This window comes from Telopea speciosissima, chromosome 5 (assembly GCF_018873765.1).
Source record: "Telopea speciosissima isolate NSW1024214 ecotype Mountain lineage chromosome 5, Tspe_v1, whole genome shotgun sequence".
Classification (NCBI taxonomy): Eukaryota; Viridiplantae; Streptophyta; class Magnoliopsida; order Proteales; family Proteaceae; genus Telopea; species Telopea speciosissima.
Window position 1 is genome coordinate 59,554,099 of NC_057920.1, and position 12,223 is coordinate 59,566,321.

At 42.9% G+C, this 12,223-nt stretch overlaps 1 long non-coding RNA gene across 1 annotated transcript; it reads left to right on the plus strand.

Annotated features, from left to right (window-relative positions):
- The first annotated feature begins 592 nt into the window (after positions 1 to 592).
- Positions 593 to 11,862, plus strand: LOC122662117. The gene is made up of 3 exons (XR_006332974.1): positions 593 to 756; positions 2,882 to 2,884; positions 11,754 to 11,862. It is a non-coding gene; the product is annotated as an uncharacterized LOC122662117 (long non-coding RNA).
- Positions 11,863 to 12,223: the final 361 nt, after the last annotated feature.

Here is a 12,223-nt window from a genome sequence, read left to right on the forward strand (position 1 = left end):
CTCACTTCTCTCATCCTCCTTTCAGTTTTCCTTCATGTACTTGCCAATGCTTCGGAAATCGTTAACGATAGAGAAGCCCTGGACAATATAATAGGCGGCGATGGCAGTGGACACAAAGGCAATGAAGAATGTCCACCTCCTGCTCTGCCGGAAGAACTCGAAAGTCTGTCACGACTACCTTGTACTTCTTCTCCACCTCCACCTCCACCACCACCACCACCACCACCACCACCACCTCCACCTCCACCTCCACCTCCACCTCCTTCACCACCATCACCATCACCATCATCATCATCATCACTACCACCACCACCACCACCTCCTCCTCCACTTCCATCCTCACCATCACCATCACAATCACCATCACCCATCATCATCACCATCGCCATCCCCATCAACAGCACCACCACCCTACCACCACCTCCTCCACCTCCAGCACCTCCACCTCCACCTCCACCACCACCTCCACCACCGCCACCGCCAGCAACTCCCCCACCACTACCACCACCACCACCCCTGCAATTGGTTTTTCTCAACGAGAATCTCAAAACGGCATACAAACAAACACTCTATCTCACCTTTGCCATCAACCGGTTGACCAGTTCGATCCCTCAGTCGTTGGGTTGCTTGGGGAAGATGCAGCAACTAAATTTTGCAGGGAACCTCTTGTATCAGATGGTGCCAGAGGTGGTGTGTATGTTGCTGAGACTGACAAACCTGTCGTTGTCGGATAATTATTTTACACAAGTGGGGCCGGTGTTATGTATCTCTTGTGATTCTTATTTCTTCTCAATAACAGTAGGGATTGGTGTAACGGGTTTATTGTTGAAAGAGTCTGTGTAGCCCAAGTCAATGGGAGAGTTGTTAGTAGAGTTGGACACTTGTTACTTCATAATAGTCCTTGAGTCCTAGTCTTTGGAGCTTAATGTTAGGTAGTTGTTCTTTACCTATTCTGTAGGAGTTTAACGGCACTATTTCCTACAAGTATGGAGTTGAACGTTGTAATCATCTCTTCTATATAAGAAGAGGATTGGAATTAATAAATTATGCTTTGACGTTTTATCTACTACACGTGGTATTTGGGAGGTTGGTTTTCCCTCAAAGAAACCATATTTTGTCTTCTCCTTATCTAACACAAAAGGTAGGAACAAGAACAATGTTAAATCTCATAAGCTTTCTTACTTAGCTCAAGACAACACTCCAGCTAGTTCGGATTCTGCAGCAAGGGCTACCCGGTCTAGCAACCATATATGTAATAGGATGATATCAGAGCCAGACGTGGACAACCAAAGCCTAGATCATTTGGAGATCGAGTTAGGGAGTCTCATAGATGCACAAAATCTAAGTTGGTGTGATAGGGAGCCGCGAGCAAGTCGAAAGCTCCAACAGTTACCCTCAACGAGATGGTGGTAGGATCTCTACGGGACTTATTAACGGTTCTGGTAGTGTTGGTGCCTTCTTACCCAAGGTTGTGAAGCTCGATTTTCCTAAGTACAATGGTGATGATGACCCCACTATCTGGGTCTGTTGTGCGGATCAATTTTTTGATTACCATCGTACTCCTATGAAGGAGCAAGTTCGTTTATTATGTTCTCTGCTTAAAACTGTCTTTGATTTTTACTTCTCTCTTTTTACCATTCTTGTTACAGGCATCCAATAAGGTCCTCCACAGTAGAGTTTTTCTTTTTTTTTAATAGAAATGGAGCTGTGTTTTTTTTTTTTTTCACCAACTTATTTAGTTCTTAAATATGTTCTTTTAATTATTGGTTCTCAATTTCAGATTAATTTGTTGCTCACATCAATGGCAAGAATTAGTTGTCCATTGTGTGTTCGGTGTCAAACACGGAAGGGAAGGGAGAGGGGCAGGGGGTGGGGTAGGGGGAGGAGACCCCCATCCCTCATATTATTAACCGCATATAGGAGATGGTGCAATTACATGCAAGATCAACTTCCTGAGCAAATTCTAGCCCCACTGGCTGAAGGCATTATCAGGATTGGGGATACCCGTGATAATCCCATTGTCATCTACAATGATGGTGATATTTCGTTGGTTGTTCTCTCATCTGATGATAAAACCAATAGTCAGTTCTAGTTATGGTTCTATTGGTTTGAAGTGGTCCTTTTTTGGGCTCTACACTTGACATGAACATATTTTTATGGGGGTTCCTAGTTATGGTTTTATTTGGTTTGAAATGGTGTCTTTTTTAGTTCTACACTAGACATCAACATCTTTTTTAGTGGTTCAACATGCTTTTAGTCAATGTATTTTTTTTGGGTGTCGTTTTGGGTCCATGCATCAATGACAATTGGAAATATATATATATATATATATATTTGTTGTTGTTTGATGAATATTTACCCTTTGAAGTGGTTGTATGGTCATTTGTGCAATGTCTAATGTTTTTATATCTCATTTCCGACTATCGGCTCATTTTCATTTTATGTTTATTAGGTTGCTTCTTTGGATAAGAGTTGCAACCAATATAAGAGATTTCCTTATAATCTAATTGATTCTAGATCTTAAAAAGGCAAAATTCGATAATAGTAATTGAGTGTCGTTTCTACAAGAGAAAGAAATATCTAGTAACCTGAAGGGCTTGGCACTGATTTTGGGTAATGTTTGATTTTACTCTAAGCCAATGTTCTTAAATGCTATGTTAGTTTTGACATATAAAAACTAGGATCAGTCTTAAAATAGAACCTTTTCTTTTTTGAAGTGGGCAAGCCGGTTGGAGACCGTGGCAAGCATGCTCTTCTAAAGTTGAAGCCACCTTCAAACCTTCTTGGGGGCCTAAGAAATTGCAAGGGAATATCTTTATTAAGCTTTCCAAGCAAAGTGAAGCATATAACTCTCGCAAATCCACAAAGGAATTATACACAGAAAGTAATACCCAGAGTACCCTACAAGTGAAACCCAAACCCAAACTCAAGAACCCTCTCAAAGTATAGAGATATTTCGCTCTCGGTTTTTATAAGCAATTGCAGATATTGTTCACCACGTTTGTATCGTGCACCGGCCTCATTTTCTTCAAAATCAGGCATGGTAGATATGGGCCGAACTTCTTTGAATTCCAATTTTTCAACTAGGGAAAGAGGGTGAGTTGCATTTGTTTCCTTTTACATTAATTGCATTCAAATTGCATTGAGTGCAGGGGGTGAATGTTCACGTACGTGAACAACTCACAATCGTTCAGACGGAACATTTCCACAAAATAGATTCCATTTGAATAGTTGTGAGTTGTTCACGTACACTCACATACGTGAACATTCCCTACACTCTGCAATGTTCATATTAGCGAATTCACTAGAAGGAATCCGTGTCCTACCTGTCTTCTAGGATTTTCATCCTTACCTATTGTATTTCATTCCTATTATGTCTCTTACTTTCCTCTTATTGTAAATATCTTAATTCTTATCCCTCATTCATAGGGATACATATCTTGTAATTTTTGGTATTTAACTCCACATAGAATAATGAATAATCTATCCAATTCTCTTCAACGTGAATTCCTTCTTTACATGGTCTACAGAGCAGGTTTCATCCACCGTTAATCCTAAATTTTTTCTCTCCTTCATCACAATGGCGGAGACAACTGATATCTCTTCCATGTCTGATTCTACCATCGATTCCAATTCTCCTTATCATTTTCACCATTCTGATAATCCAGGCACTGTTCTTGTGTCGACCCCTCTCACTAGAGATAACTATCCTACTTGGAAACGTGCGATGCACATGGCTCTCTATGCAAAGAACAAAATGATGTTCGTCGACGGTTCTCTCGTCAAGCAATCATCCTCGCCTTCTGCTGTTCAACTCTGGGAATGTTGTAACTTCATGGTCCTCTCCTGGATCTTAAACGTTCTCTCCAAACCCTTGGCTGACAGTGTTATCTATGCCGAGACTGCTTCTTCTGTCTAGAAAGATCTCGAAGAATGTTTCTCTCGCACCAATGGTCCTTGGGTTTTTCACCTTAAACGTTCCATCGCCACGATACAATAAGGCACAGAGTCTCTGGTTGTTTATTTTTACTCAGCTGAAAGTCTTATGGGATGAATTGGCCTCTTATGCCCCCATCGTCACTTACTTATGTGGGGATCCTATTACCCCTCAATCGACTGCTCAGGAGGAGCGTGTTTATCAGTTTCTTATGGGTCTCTCTGACGGATACACTGCTCTCCATTCTCAGATCCTCACCATGGATCCCTTGCCCAATGTTAATCGAAGTTATCATCTCATCCTTCAAGAGGAGTACCAGCGTGCCCTCACCATCCCTACTGTGCCCGACACTGCCGCTATGGTTGTTTCTAAAGATGCTCGCGTCCTCTCCATCATCCTCTGGCCAGCCTCGAAAACGTCCATGGTGTGACCACTGTCAATGCCATGGTCAGTGGCGGAGCACTTACTACGTTCTTCATGGTTTTCCACCAGGGCAGCAATGCCCTTCTCGGCGATCTTCTAATAGCGCTCCTTCTAACCGTGAACCTAACCAGGCCCACCCTCATGCTGCCGCTACCCCGCCAGTCCAGCATCCGGCCTCGGCTTCATTAGTGCCTACTGCGTGTCTATCTAGTCTTTCTCACGACTAGTTTCTACAGCTTTTGACCCTTCTGCACGTCACTTCCTCACCATCCAGTGCTCATTTAGTAGGTACTGTGGCCAACCTTTCCATTTTAGGTATGATTTCTTCGTCTTGGATACTCGACAATGGGGCTTCTGATCATATGACTTGTGACCTTTCCGGTCTTTCTCATCCTTGCCCCTTCCAAGTTGCTTCACCTGTTCGCTTGCCGACTGGTGCGAGCCTTCCCATCACCCACCATGGGTCTAAAACCCTTAGCCCTACCGTTACTTTGCATGATGTTTTACATGTTCCTGCCTTTCAATTCAATTTAATTTCCATTAGTAAGCTCACCTCTTCCCTCAATTGCTCTATCACTTTTTTCCCTCTTTTTACGTTTTGCAGGACCTGTCCGCGAAGGGGTTGATTGGGGTGGGCACGATCCGTGATGGCTTATACTATTTCACCCTCCTTCACCACCTTCTCCTATTGCTTCTACGGTTGGGCATCCTCCACCATCTTCGCTATGGCACCTTCGTCTCGGGCATCCCTCTCTGGATCATCTTCGTCGTTTACTTCCTTGGCTTCCTATTATTCCAACTATTACAAATAATTTTGTTTCCCCATCCCCTTGCAATGTTTGGCATTTATCAAAACAGACTCGTCTCCCTTTTAATTTAAGCAATAGGCGTAGCACAGAGCCTTTTGCTGTAATTCATTGTGACATCTGGGGGGGGGGGGTTACCCTACTGCGTCCCTTTCTGGCGCTCATTATTTTTTAACCCTCGTAGATGATTATTCTCGTAGTGTTTGGGTTTATCTTATGTGACATAAATCTGACACTTATGCCATTTTCACCAATTTTTATCACATGATCCACACTCAGTTCAATTATAAAATATGTACTTTTAAGACTGATAATGGATTAGAACTTTTTGCCCATCCTATGCAGCAGTTTTATTCCCTCCATGGCATAATCCACCAGCATTCCTGTGGTTCCACTCCTCAACAAAATGGTGTGGCAGAGTGCAAGCACCGTCATCTTCTTGAGGTCGCTTGCGCTCTTCGTTTTCAGGCCCATCTTCCCCTCAAATTTTGGGGTGGCTGTGTCCTCACCGTGGCTTACTTAATTAACCTCACACCCACCCCCAACCTTGACGGGAAATCACCTCACCATTTGCCTTTTATCCAAAACCCCTCCTATGACCATCTCTGTGTGTTTGGCCGTTTATGCTATGCCTACTGCCACCCCTTGAACATTCTAAATTGGATCCCCATGCTACGTGTTGCATCTTCATTGGTTAGCCTTTTCATTAAAAGGGTTATCGCCTTTACAACCTCTCCACTCACTAGACTTTTGTTTCTCGGGATGTTACATTCCACGAGTCTATTTTTCCCTTCTCTTCCATCTCACCTAACCCTTCCACCACCGTTCTTCCACATCCTATGCCCGACGGCCCCTCCATCGCTGTCCACTGACCCTCCCTCCTACTCAACGTTATTGCCATCATTCCCATCACCTCTCCTCCCTTAGCTCCTCCTCCCCTTAGGCGTTCTGACCGAACCCATTCCAAACCTGTGCGTTTACAAGACTATGTTTGCACTTCGGTCACATCATCCCCCTGACTCCAAGTCACGTCTTCAGTGGCAGGTTGTGTTTCCTATCCTCTTCAGCATTACAAAAATTATACTACTTTATCCCCTCCCCATTATGTTTTTCTTTTTGCAATTAGTACTGATCATGAACTCTCTACTTACACTGAGGCATCTAAATACCCCCACTGGCGTAACGCGATGATGGATGAAATTAATGCCCTTGAACGGAATAACACTTGGTCTTTGCAGTCTTTTCTTGCAGGTAAGAAGCCGATTGGGTGTAAGTGGGTTTATAAGGTCAAGCGTCGGGTGGATGGTAGCATCGAACGGTTCAAAGCCCGCCTCGTCGCCAAAGGTTATACTCAGCAGAAGGGCTTGGACTATACCGACACTTTCGCTCTTGTTGCTAAATTGGTCACTGTTTTTAGTCTTCTTGTTGTCGCGGTTGTCCGTGGTTGGCATCTTCACCAGTTAGATGTTAATAATGCTTTTTGGCATGGTGAGCTACATGAGGAGATTTATATGAGACTTCCACCAAGTTATCCCAAGCAGGGGGAGAATAGGTTCTACAAGCTTCAGAAGTCATTATATGGCCTCAAACAGGCTTCCCGTAATTGGTTCGCCACTTTATCTCAAGTTCTCATCACTGCTGATTATATTCAGTCTTCGGCTGATCACTCTGTTTTTACTCACCGCACACCCTCCGGCTACACTGCGGTTCTTATTTACATTGATGATATTATTCTCGTTGGGGATAATGCCGCTTCTGCCATTCAGGGACTTGCCTGGTTTTTTGATCAGCGTTTTCAACTTAAGGATCTAGGTCGCCTCAAATACTTTCTCGGTATTGAAGTTGCCCACCACCCGACCGGGATTTTTTTGAGCCAGTGAAAAAATACATTGGAGATTCTTTCAACTTCTGGCATCTAAACTAGTTGATTTCCCCGTGAACAAAATCATCGCTTATCCCTTGACTCGGGTCCTCTTCTTGATGATCCTTCTCCTTACCGGCGTTTGGTTGGACGGTTACTTTACTTGACCATCACTCGGCCGGATATTGCATATGCCGTTACTACCCTCAGTTAGTACATGCATGCTCCATGTTGGCCTCACTGGGATACCGCTCTCCGTGTTCTTCGCTACCTCAAGTCATCTCCTGTCACTGGTTTATTTTTTTCTTCCAAGAGCATTTTGCAACTTTCGGTTTATTGTGATTCTAATTGGGATGCATGCCCTACTACATGCCGGTCCATCACTGGCTATGTCACCTTCCTTGGTGCTAGCCCTCTCTCCTGGAAGTCCAAGAAACAAAGCACGGTTTCTCGCTCCTCGGCTGAAGCAGAATATCATGCCATGGCTAATACCACTTGTGAATTGGTCTGGCTACATGGTCTCCTCAATGACCTTGGTGTTCCCTCTTTTGGCCCGATGCGTCTCTTTTGTGACAACCAGGCCGCTCTCCACATTGCAGCTAATCCGGTCTATCACGAGCGTACTAAAGATATTGAGAATGATTGTCATGTTGTGTGTGAACGTCTTCAGTCTGGTTGCTTATGCACGGCTCACGTTCTTTCTCGCATGCAGATTGCCAATATTTTCACCAAAGCATTGGGTCGTGATGCTTTCCATTTCTTACTCTCCAAGTTGGGTGTTCGGGATATCCACGCTCCAACTTGAAGGGGAGTGTTAGTGGTTTCACCAGAAGGAATCCGTGTCCTACCTGTCTTCTAGGATTTTCATCCTTACCTATTGTATTTCATTCCTATTATGTCTCTTTTTTTTTTTGTTTGGTAACGTTCCTATTATGTCGCTTACTTTCCTCTTATTGTAAATCTCTTAATTCTTATCCCTCATTCATAGGGATACATATAGCTTGTAATTTTGGGTATTTAACCTCACATAGATTAATAAATAATCTATCCAATTCTCTTCAACATGAATTCCTTTTTCCCAGTACAGCCACCGAACCAAATGTCTAGGCCATGGTGAGGATAATTTTACTATTCACTTTATAGATGACGTCATCTATCACATGCTCTTTTAAAGCTGAAGCCACCTTCAAACCTTCTTGGAGCCGGGCCTATGAAATTGAAAGGGAATATCTATAATATTCCAACTACATACATGGGTGCTTATTAATATTCTCTTCTTTTATTTGGTTTCAAATCTCAACAAAATTATCCTACATGATGGGGATAAAGGGTAATTAATGCATAAATATTTGAAAGCAAAACATAAGTTGAAGGCCGCCCATCTTGTGTATAACCATGGTTGTTACAGGTTAAGTAACAAGCATGAACTCAAAATACTTGTTACATAAGGATAACTTGACTCAGATATTCATTGTTACAAAGCAAGCTAGCATCCAAGAGAAGCCATGGCATGGATTCTCCCCTTCCTTTTCCTTTTGGCCATTCTGATTCTTAATTTGTTTATTGGTATTCGTTTGGAGAAGATATTTGGCAACCGATCGATCATATTCAATTGCTCATCTCATCCAAAGAACACACTTGCAATACATATCGATCACCTAGCATGTGTATGAGATTCAAATCCAGATTTGATAATGTGAGAGTGGACCCATTTGCCAATATTCAATGCGGCTAAGCTTGCTCGTACAAGCTAGTTGAGAGGCAGCTTTCTAGCAGCTTTCTAATCTGTTGCTGCCCAAACGTACTACTGAGGGGGTCCATCACAAGTGTCTTCACGTACACCTCATCACACACTTGAAAAATAAAAATAGTAAAAAACAATGTTGTCCCTATTGTCTCGATAACCAATTGTGAACTGTCTTCAGCACCAGGCAACTGCCCTTGAATGTGGGCAAGCCCAACACTGTCATGTCATAGGGTATTGGGACCCACCCCAACACCCTGTGGGGCCTACATTTTAAAGTGCACTGTTCAGCACCACCGGATGATATGTCCGGTCGATCAGGGGATCGTCCGGTGAGTGTTGCTGTATTAAATCTTCTGCTTATGGTTCACGAACCTTAAACATAATTTCCATAAATTCCAACCCTCACCTCAGGGCCGTCAATCATCTTAGCCGACACATCACCAATGTTGGTGAGAACAATTGTGGGTCCTACAATAAGACATAAAAATAATTAGGCCCGGGTGTTTTTAATTATTTCTTGCCAAACAAACACATCCTTCGCCTTTCCCATTGTTTATAAATGCACCCGGCATCCGTGGGAACATGCTTTTGTGAGAGAGAGAGAGAGAGGATAAATTTTTTCCCCAGTCTACATGATGGACATCTCTTACTCCACCAATTTCCTAACTCTCACTTCTCTCATCCTCCTTTCAGTTTTCCTTCATGTACTTGCCAATGCTTTGGAAACCGTTAACGGTAGAGAAACCCTGAAAAATACAATAGGTGGTGATGGTAGTGGACACAAAGGCAATGAAGAATGTCCACCTCCTGCTCTGCCGGAAGAACTCGAAAGTCTGTCACGACTACCTTGTACTGCTTCTCCTCCTCCACCTCCACCACCACCACCTCCTCCTCCTCCTCCTCCTCTTGCAACACCTCCACCACCACCTCCTCCACCACCACCACCACCACCACCACCAACTCCACCAACTCCACCACCACCACCCCTGCAATTAGTGTTTCTAAATGAGAATCTCAAAACGGCATACAAACAAACACTCCCTAACAAACTTGGAAGCACACCAACACTCTATCTCACCTTTGCCATCAACCGGTTGACCAGTCCGATCCCTCAGTCATTGGGTTGCTTGGGGAAGATGCAACAACTCCATTTTGCAGGGAACCTCTTGTATGGGACGGTGCTAGAGGTGGTGTGTATGTTGTCGAGGCTAACAAACATGTCGTTGTCGGATAATTATTTTACATAGGTGGGGCCGGTGTGTGTTATGTATCTCTTGAGATTCCTATTTCTTCTCAATAAAAGTAGGGATTGGTTAGTAGTGTAATGGGTTTATTGTTGAAAGAGTCTGTGTAGCCCAAGTCAATAGGAGAGTTGTTAGTAGAGATGGACACTAGTTACTTCATAAGAGTCCTTGAGTCCTAGTCTTTAGAGTTTAATGCTAGGTAGTTGTTCTTTACCTATTCTGTAGGAGTTTAACGACAGTATTTCCTACAAGTATGGAGTTGAACGTTGTAATCATCTCTTCTATTTAAGAAGAGGATTGGAATTAATAAATTATGCTTTGACGTTTTATCTAGCCTGTGGTATTTGGGAGGTTGGTTTTCCCTCGAAGAAACCATATCTTGTCTTCTCCTTATGTAATACAATAGGTAGGAATTAATAAGAACAATGTTAAATTTCATGAGCTTTCTTACTTAGCTCAAGGCCGTTTGGATTCTACAGCAAGGGCTACCCGGTCTAGCAACCGTGTATGTAATAGAGTGGTATCAGAGCCAGGCATGGATAACCAATGCCTAAATCGTTTGGAGACTGAGCTGGGAAATCTCGTAGCTACGCAAGACAAGAAATTTAAGAAGATGATGGAATCGATGCATCAAATGTTCGCTGCCATCAACACCAAGATTGATGGTGTGATAGGGATCTGCGAGCAAATCGAAAGCTCCACTAATCACCCTCAACGAGATGGTGGTAGGATCTCTACGAGACTTATTAACGGTTCTGGTACTGCTGGCTCTTTCTTACCCAAGGTTTTGAAGCGCGATTTTCCTAAGTACAATGGTGAAGAAGACCCCACTAGCTAGGTCTATCCTGCAGATCAATTTTTTTATTACCATAGTACTTCTGTGGAGGAGCGAGTTTCGTTGGCATCATAGAACCTTGAAGGTGATGCTCAACTGTGGTACCAACTCTTGAAGGAGGAACGGGAGAATGAAACCATCCCATGGAACGATTTCAAGGAGGGACTATTTGTAAGGTATGGTCCATCTCGTTACCGAGATTTCTTTGGTGAACTAATTAAGAAAGCTTCGACAAACTGGGATGGTGAGGAAATACCAAAACCAGTTTTCCAAATTATTGTTACGAGCAGGGAAACTTATACAAGAGCCACAAGTGGGGTGTTTTACTAGTGGCTTGAGGGAGAATTTGAAGGTGGACATCCAGGTGTGAAAGCCCAACAAATTATCTGCAGTAATTGGTCTTGCTAGGTAATATGAAACATGCAACCAAGCAAGCAGAAATAATATTCAAAATCACATGAAGGGGACTTCCAATAGCCGCCCAGACTCGAGTCATTCGACATTACCGATAAAGAAGCTCTCACCTACCGAGTTGAACGAAGAGTCCTTGAGTCCTAGTCTTTGGAGTTTAATAATAGGTAGTTGTTCTTTACCTGTAGGAGTTTAACGGCACTATTTCCTAAAGGTATGGAGTTGAACATTGTAATCATCTCTTCTATTTAAGAAGAGGATCGGAATTAATAAATTATGCTTTGACGTTTTATCCACCTCGTGGTATTTGGGAGGTTGGTTTTCCCTTGAAGAAACCATATATTGTCTTCTCCTTATCTAACACAATAGGTAGGAACAAGAATAAGGTTACATCTCGTGAGCTTTCTTACTTAGCTCAAGATAGCATTCCAGCTAGTTTGGATTCTACAGCAAGGGCTACCTGGTTTAGCAACCGTGTACGTAATAGAGTGTAAGAAGTTGATCATGAAGAAGGTGCATGCTTGATTTAGGAAGAATTGCATTCTGGATCTACCGGAGCAGAGATCTATGACTGGGTGTGCGAGTTTCTTCTCCAAGCCCAAGTTCTGGACGAGAGGTCGAGATGGATGAGGTGCATATTGACTAAGGAACTATGTATTAATTAAGAAAAAAAATGTATTTACTAATCTCGTGTATTTGATGAGGAAATTTTCAGAAAAATTTTTCAAATTTAGAAGGTAAATAGTACACTAGTCCCAGTAGCAATCCTCTCCCCATTAAGGGGGTGTTGTGGAAGAAAAGCATTTAATGTGATTTATCACAAGAAAACTCAGGAACAATGAAAATGTCTTCGGCCTGAGGACAAGGGTCAACCGGTTAAGCCATCTTTAGTTTATGGGATAGGTACATAAGCTAGCCAGCGGCACCAGTAGGAGTGCAGGATGGGGCATCATACATGA